The sequence below is a fragment of the Aulonocara sp. 'chitande type north' Nkhata Bay genome, linkage group LG3, assembly GCF_057382095.1.
Source record: "Aulonocara sp. 'chitande type north' Nkhata Bay isolate Kocher_YH1m ecotype deep benthic linkage group LG3, A_spYH_male_GT1.1, whole genome shotgun sequence".
NCBI classification, from domain to species: Eukaryota; Metazoa; Chordata; class Actinopteri; order Cichliformes; family Cichlidae; genus Aulonocara; species Aulonocara sp. 'chitande type north' Nkhata Bay.
In genome coordinates, this window is record NC_141346.1 from 13,628,741 (window position 1) to 13,637,709 (window position 8,969).

Below are 8,969 nucleotides of genomic sequence, written 5' to 3' on the forward strand. Positions count from 1 at the left end.
GAAAGTCAAAGGAGCTCAGCATGGATCTGAAAAAGTGAATTATTGACTTGAACAAGTCAGGAAAGTCACTTGGGGCCATTTCAAAGCAGCTGCATGTCCTAAGAGCAACAGTGCAAACAATTGTTTGTAAGTATAAAGTTCATGGCACTGTTTCGTCACTGCCAAGATCAGGAAGAAAACGCAAGCTATCACCTGCTGCTGAGAGAAAATTGGTCAGGAGGGTGAAGAGTCAACCAAGAATCACCAAAAAGCAGATCTGCCAAGAATTAGAAGCTGCTGGAACACAGGTGTCATTGTCCACAGGCAAACGTGTTTTGCATCTCCATGGACTGAGAGGCTGTCGTGCAAGAAAGAAGCCCTCGCTCCAAAAGCGGCACCTTAAGGCTCGACTGAAGTTTGCTGCTGATCACGTGGACAAAGATAAGACATTCTGGAGGAAAGTTCTGTGGTCAGATGAAACAAAAATCAAGCTTTTTGGCCACAATGTCCAGCAATATGTTTGGAGGAGAAAAGGTGAGGCCTTTAACCCCAAGAACACCATGCCTACAATCAAGCATGGTGGTGGGAGTATTATGCTGTGGGGCTGTTTTGCTGCCAATGGAACTGGTGCTTTACAGAGAGTAAATGGGATAATGAAGAAGGAGGATTACCTTCACATTCTTCAACATAACCTAAAATCATCAGCACGAAGGTTGGGTCTCGGGCACAGTTGGGTGTTCCAACAGGACAGTGACCCCAAACACACATCAAAAGTGGTAAAGGAATGGCTAAGTCAGGCTAGAATAAAGGTTTTAGAATGGCCTTCCCAAAGTCCTGACTTAAACCTCATTAAAAACATTAAAGATAATGCTGAAGAAACAAGTCCATGTCAGAAAGCCATCAAATTTAACTGAACTGCACCAATTCTGTCAAGAGGAGTGGTCAAAGATTCAAATAGAAGCTTGCCAGAAGCTTGTGGATGGCTACCAAAGGCACCTAATTGAAGTGAAAATGGCTAAGGGACATGTAACCAAATATTAGCACTGCTGTATGTATATTTCTGACCCAGCAGATGTGATCACTTTTTTCTGTTAACCCATAATAAAGTCATTAAAGAACCAAACTTCATGAATGTTTTTTGTGACAACGAAGTATCTGTTCCAATCACTCTATCAGAGAAAAATCAGAGTTTTAGAAATAACGGGACACTCGGTAGAGCCATTGTATTATATTCTTTACAAGTGTATGTAAACTTTTGACCACAACTGTATGCCCCATAGTTGCAGAAAAGGCTAACATTGTTATCTTTTTACAAAAAAGCAGCTGAACATGAGAGGTTTTTGGACCAATTTTGTGTTCTCCATTCTTTAAGCACCAGTTCGAGCACTGTTTAAGTACCGGCACGGATTCAAAAGTACCGGTTTGGCACCAGTATCGGATAAAACCTAAACGAAACCCATCCCTAATCAGGGCCTTATGAGCTTATACTTGTGTTTTTAAAAGTTATCTTTGACTTTATGACTTTCTGTGTCGTTTCTGGGATGCTTAGAACTCATATTGCACTGCTGGAAATAGTTTATTTTGATGCATATGCTGTTTTTTTGCAAATTTGCATTATAATATTTATTTTCGTTTTCCTGCAGTATATAAAAATTGGTGTATTTCAAAAATAAAACTATGAAGACACTTAAAATAAATGTCCTGTGGTGGGAAACTATTTTGTGCAACTTTTTTGTATTTACAGTTTTGAGGGATAAGCCTCTTAAATTTCACTAACTAGAAATATATGTTTAAAAAAACGATTTTACATTTTTTTGTAGTTTATTGCACTTTTTTGCAATGTATGTAATTACTATGCACTTAATTCAGACATATTATTAAAAGTTGGCCTATAATGGTTTTATTGATGTATAGCAACTTGAAATGCTCCCAAAAATGGCACTACAGCATGTAAAAATATAATATAAGCTCTGGTGGACTTGGTTCTATGGTAGGTCTTAAAGGGTTAATATGCTGCTGCGAATATACCCCAGAAGAAGCGTATAGTATAGCTTTTATTTTGGAAAGAGCCATTTCTCTGTAAAAAAAAAACCCTCTATTTTCCAAAGATGAGTGATTTCTCGATCAGATCAAAAACTGTACTTTAGAGTTCAAATATATATTTAGAATTTTAATAAATGACAAATTAAAAAGGCATGAACATTTTTTTTTGTATCGAAAAAATATCAAACCGTGACACTAAAGTGTCGAACCGAACCGTGAATTTTGTGTATCGTTGCACCCCTAATACATACACATATACACACATACAATATATATGCAAAATCAGCTTTTGTATATCGGCTTTATTTACGCTGGAAGTACATGAAATACACATGCATCTGGAGATCATCCTATGAAGTCCTATTCTAAAGGCTGATTTCCCTCCCCCAGGCTTGTATCTGTGCCTTCCTGGGGGTGGGGGTTGGTTGTTCTCTTGCCCTGCAGCCCATCCTTTTGTTCATATTCCAAGACCATTTTTCTGTATGTATTCTTACCCCCTAGCAACCGCCATTTTATAATGTTGCAAGCAATCACAAACTCTACAGTCCAATGTATACCAAGCAATCTATTATTCTCAACAGAAACTGAACCCACATTAAAGTTAGCTCGGTGCTTACCTTCAGATGAGCCCACAAACCGAGAGCAACTTCGTGATGAAGCTGGAAGTCTTTCCAAACAGGAAACAGATCAGGGAGCAGAGACCCACGTGGTTCGGATCCAGGAGACAAGGGTGTGCTGATCGATGCAGATATCGATCTAAACGTTGGTAGTGGTATATTTTCCTGTAAGTTTACTACTTTACTCCCGTTTCATGAAAACGCAGCTCTCTCTGCTCGACTCCTCTCCTGCACACACACTTTCTCCGCCCCTTTTTCCTGGCTCCGTGGTGATTTGGTACTGTGCGGTCACGTGACTCAGCTGCGCAACGTAACCACGTGGGGTTTTATTTCAAAATTAGTGCCCATCTCCTTTTCCTAAACTCTTTTCCTTGGCCTCCATCAAAACGTCATCGTGGGAAGTAGAATTACCAAGTACTCAGGGAAAGAGAGGAGCGGTGCTGAGAACTGGAACAGGCTGTATCCTAATTCAGGTTCTGAATAACGGTTCACAAGGGCCGCGTACTCAAAGACCGCTAAGGCCGGAAGTGCGAGGCTTATAGGCTTGTGAAATGGGATGGTCTAGCCTCCGTCGCGCTGCCCAGGTTGCCTAGCAACCATGATACTAACCGCTGGAAACGTTTCATACAGGTTTATTTGACAGAAATGGCGAAGAACATATTTTGTACATTTGTTTGTGTGTTTCTACACGAGCTTTGTGTGATTTAATAAGTCTCTGAGGCTGAGACCACAGGACTGTAAAACATGATTGTTGGGCTTCATTTCTGTACTGAACAGTCATTTAAGATCAGCTAGTAAATAACAATTAGCTAATGTTGTTTATGAGACTAAAGTCAGTGTAAATATGATATGGCCAATATTATAGTTATTATATTAATCATTATTAGTTATTACAGCAGTGAGTTTGAACTCTCAAATCAAATCACTTTTATTGTCACATCACATGTGCAGGTACACTGCTGAGTACATGTGAGTGAACTCTGTCAAATACTGAGCTTCAGTAAAGATTCAAGTTGCAGTTATTTATATTTCCCATCACCTTAAATCCTCATTCAAAGAAAAGTATCTTTTACATATACATGTATTATATATAAGAGACAAATATTGTTCATTTAATTTGTTGGCATTACTAAATTTGGCTCAATGCTTAGTCCTAAAGTGTATATTTATTTTCTTACTCTTCTTATATACATTGTTTGTTCACTTGCACTGCTGTAACTGGAGCCTCGTCGTCTCGTCTCTCTATATTCTGTACTGTATGTAGCAGAGATGACAATAAAGTTTACTTTGACTTCAGCAGCAAGCAGGCGCACCGAGGGCTCTCGCGCTCACTTTTTGCTGGTAGAATGTCAAAAATACATCGGTGCAAATTATAAGTCTGTATTATAATGTCTGGTGTTTTCGTGTTTGGTGGTTTATTTTCAGTTTTTTTTCTTTAATCTTGCGAGTTGGTTAATAGATGCCGCTTCAGCCCAACACACATCAAACGTGTGACGCATGGTCAGGCTCCCTCTGTTTCGCTTATTGGCGCGCAGGGTACCCCCCTCACTTCGAGAGTTGACGTGCAGGGTCCTCTTATTGAATACTATAGAGCTCTCTAAACGTTGTTTATTGACGAAACGAGATTTCCGCGGAAGAGCCCGTTATCTGTATATTTATGCATTTCCAAAATCGCATTGTAGTGACTGAACACAATGAATTATAAATGGAAACAACAACCTGAAAAACAGCAGATAAGTTAAATACATTTGTATCGCTTACTGCATTTATGGAAGGAGTGGTGTATGCTGGGTAATGGCACAGCTAGCACCTGGCTGACTTTATTCACCAGCTTCGGATGTTATCAGTCCATACAATGGACGTTATTAGCACAAATCAGTCCCAGAGATATGGGCCATCTCCACCTGCTAGATTGTTCCGGGGCTTTTATCATCCATCCAGGTGGAGGATCACTAACAGTTCAGTTCAGTTCATTTTTATTTCAAACATGTGTATTCACAATCATTACAAAATATAATTCTATACTTTTGTTCGAAAGGGAGTAGGCAGACGTTATTAGTCCCTACCCCTCAAATTTTACCTCTCATTGATTTAATTTTCTTTTAGCCTTAAATTAAACAAACAACATATAAAGTAAAAGTAAAGCAAAGACAAAACAAACAAACAAAACAAATAAACAAGCCCCACCACAATATAGCTACTTTCATATAAATAAGGACTGAGTTGGAATGAAAGCAACAACAGAGTTAGCTAACTATGCTCCCGATTTGTTTCCTCTCCTCCCAATAAATAAATCTCACATAAACGTGCACTCAGTTCAACATAAAGACTGGAGAAATGACCCGCAACAAATGATATATAAACAACAAAAATAATCCGGTCAGACTGTATTACTTTAACAGCCTGCGATATGAATTTTCCTCCCCACGACATTTGCGCATTCCTTACCTCGCAGGAATCCTCCATTATTCTGAGAATTACCCAGAATCCCTTGCCCTTTGTGAATGTTGCAGGGTGACTTTTTCAACAGTAGGTGGCGCCAATGTCCCATTTAACGGGATTTAACTTCAACTCTATTTAACTATGTTACACCAACAGCACCTTTTTAAGAAAAATCAAACATATTATCCTTGAAGATCATTTTAGAGTTTTTAATGAGCTGCAGGATCCTTCTTCAGTGTGGGTGGAGAACAGCCAAGTCGCCTCCTGTGATAAACCTCCACATGTACCATTGAAAACAGTTAAATTACTTTGAATCTGAAATCATGGCTCAAACTACTTGTTCTGAGACCATTTCTTTATTTTTCACACCAAACTGTTTAATAAGATAAACTCTACACAGACTTCATCAAATATAACTAACACTTTAACAGTATCAGGATTTCGTAATACAAACTTCAAATCAACAAGAAAATAGCAGCAAACATGTGGATCAAAATTCATTAAAAAACAACATGTGGACTTCAAGGACTAAATACACTAAAGTGAAGGAGGAGCAAAAATTAGAGGTTTAACAGAATTTGAATTAAGTAAAAGTAGTCACCTGTGATCTTTACAATGGTCCAGATGTGTGCTGCTGTTTTTAACTTTCAACATTTCTTTGCTGCCACTGTGAATACGAATGTGGTCTTTGCCTAATTAAATAAAGGTTACACTGACTCACTGCTTCATCTTCTGGTACAAACTGGTATTACATGGAAGTACAGCCCAAAACCAGTTTAGCTTGAGTTTCTTTTTTCTGGACATAAAGTCACAGCAGGTGTTGTTTCAAAGCTGGTGGACAGATTTGGTTCATTTTGGAAGTTTTAAGAGCAACTGATGTGAAAACATTTGCAGTTTTGGGAGAAAATGATTTAAGAGAAGATTTTACCACAGCAAAAGATTAAATATGAATGAAGAATTGAAATTAAATGGTAAATGGCCTGTATTTATATAGCGCTTTACTAGTCCCTAAGGACCTCAAAGCGCTTTACATATCCAGTCATCCACCCATTCACACACACATTCACACACTGGTGATGGCAAGCTACATTGTAGCCACAGCCACCCTGGGGCGCACTGACAGAGGCGAGGCTGCCGGACACTGGCGCCACCGGGCCCTCTGACCACCACCAGTAGGCAACGGGTGAAGTGTCTTGCCCAAGGACACAACGACCGAGACTGTCCAAACCGGGGCTAGAACCGGCAACCTTCCGATTACAAGGCGAACTCCCAACTCCCAACTCTTAAGCCACGATCGCCCAAATTAAACTTAGGTAACACATAAAATGAATACAACTACTAAACACTACTGTGTCCTAAGGAAACAAAGATTAAAATGTAACAGGGATAACATTTTAGAGAATTAAAATCCCTCAAAGGAAAAAAAATAAACTTGATATACATATCTATACATGCAGCTTCCTAAATGTAACATTCAGGATTATTCACTGCAGCTCCAGAAATCAGAGCTACCTCATCAGATCCAAGTGTGACATCAGCTGACACTCTTTACAGGAGATTCCATCTGAACTCTGTGGAGCCTGATATCAAGGTTTTTAAGTCTGAGCCTAAAACCAGAAGAGGATCTTTCTCTCTCTTCAGATTCATTGTGATCCAGTGATTTCAGTCCTCCACATTGGTAACAGTGAAACAGTTTATTTACAGCGTGGGATCGTTTTGTGTTCGGAGTATGAACTGAGATTCCTGAAGCTCTTGTCACACTGGTCACAGCTGAAGTTCACTTCCATGTGTGTACGTTCATGTTTGTTACGATGACCTGATTGTGAGAAGCTTTTGTCACAGTGTCTGCACTTGTATGGTGTCTCTTCTGTGTGGATTCCCTTATGCTTTTTCTTTAAGCTCACGTGAAGTGGTGAAGGATGACCCACACTGGTCACAGATGTGCTTTTTGACCCCACTGTGGAAGAGTTCATGTATTTTTAATGTACTTGGTGTGTGGAAGCCTCTCCCACATTCTTTGCAGTAGTTCATTTTGGCTCCAGTGTGTCTACGTTGATGGGGTTTTAGGTCACATTCATGATAGGAAGTTTTTCCACAAAGGACACAGAGACACTCTTTCCAACCACCACAGTGACGACAGGGTTGAGAAATGGATCCATGTGCGTCGCTCCACTTCTAAACAAAGACATTGTAAGTCAGAGAATTCCTTCAACATTTTTATCCTGAACGTCGCCTGAAATAAAGAGCATCTCTGCCAGCGTCCAATTACATTTTACTGTTTACATTATAACACTCAGCTTACTGGGCAAAAATGAGTCTTCATTTTTCCAAACAGTTCATTCAGAATAACTCCATAAGTTTACTAATTAGACTTGTTCCAAACAATCAGGTTACAATTACAAGATAACACTAAATACATATCTCACAGTAACTGCACTTGTAGAGTTACTTTCTGGTGTGGATCTGTTGGTGTTTTTTCAGCTGATGTGGAGCTTTAAAAGTCTTCTCACACAGGTCACATTTATAAGGTCTCTCGTCAGTGTGGCTAAGCATGTGTTGTTGTAACTGTGCATCTGTTGTAAACAGTTTCCCACACTGATCACAGAAGGAAACATCAATTCCAGTGTGAATCCGTAGGTGAATATTTCGGTACTGTTTGTCACTGAACCTTTTTCCACAAAAGTCGCAGTTGTACGCCTTAATTCCAGAGTGGGTAACTAGATGCCTCTGTAAGCTGCTATTTTGAGGAAAAGTCTTACCACACAACTCATAGCTGTGTGCTTTAACTCCACTGTGCATGATATGGTGTAATTTTAAGCCTTTATGATGGGTAAAAGACTTTCCACACAAGTGACAGTTGTACGCTTTAAATCCGCTGTGGAAGAGTTGGTGTTTTTTTAAGCCACCAACCTTGCTGAAAGACTTTCCACACAATTTACAGCTGTATGGTTTAACTCCACTGTGGATGAGTTGGTGTGCTTTTAAGTTTCCAGCCTGGGTAAAAGACTTTCCACACACTTCACAGCTGTAAGGTTTAACTCCACTGTGGATGAGTTGGTGTGTTTTTTAGTTTCCAGCCCGGGTAAAAGACTTCACACACATCTCACAGCTGTAAGGTTTAAATCCACTGTGGATGACTTGGTGTGTTTTTAAGTTTCCAGCCTCGGTAAAAGACTTTCCACACAAGTCACAGCTGTAAGGTTTAACTCCACTGTGGATGACTTGGTGTTTTTTTAAGCTTCCAGCCTGGGTAAAAGACTTTCCACACAATTTACAGCTGTAAGGTTTAACTCCACTGTGGATGAGTTGGTGTTTTTTTAAGTGTCCAGCCTCGGTGAAAGACTTTCCACACAATTTACAGCTGTATGGTTTAACTCCACTGTGGATGAGTTGGTGTGTTTTTAAGTTTCCAGCCTGGGTAAAAGACTTTCCACACACTTCACAGCTGTAAGGTTTAAATCCACTGTGGATGAGTTGGTGTTTTTTTAAGCCACCAGCCTCGGTGAAAGACTTTCCACACAATTTACAGCTGTATGGTTTAACTCCACTGTGGATGAGTTGGTGTGTTTTTAAGTTTCCAGCCTGGGTAAAAGACTTTCCACACACTTCACAGCTGTAAGGTTTAACTCCACTGTGGATGAGTTGGTGTGTTTTTAAGCCTCCAGCCTCAGCAAAAGACTTTCCACACAATTTACAGCTGTAAGGTTTAACTCCACTGTGGATGAGTTGGTGTGTTTTTAAGTTTCCAGCCCGGGTAAAAGACTTCACACACATCTCACAGCTGTAAGGTTTAAATCCACTGTGGATGACTTGGTGTGTTTTTAAGTTTCCAGCCTCGGTAAAAGACTTTCCACACAAGTCACAGCTGTAAGGTTTAACTCCACTGTG

At 39.7% G+C, this 8,969-nt stretch overlaps 1 protein-coding gene and 1 pseudogene across 2 annotated transcripts in view; one reads left to right on the top strand and one right to left on the bottom strand.

The window, feature by feature from the left end:
- LOC147334053 (uncharacterized) overlaps positions 1-8,969 on the top strand; it is a 135,241-nt gene that overhangs the window by 102,281 nt on the left and 23,991 nt on the right. The window lies entirely within an intron of this gene.
- The window catches only part of LOC147334057 (uncharacterized), a 55,211-nt pseudogene continuing 53,350 nt past the window's right edge, over positions 7,109-8,969 (bottom strand). Inside the window, exon 2 of the transcript XR_015128398.1 lies at positions 7,109-8,969. This exon is cut by the window's right edge and continues 558 nt beyond it. The product of XR_015128398.1 is annotated as an uncharacterized LOC147334057 (transcript).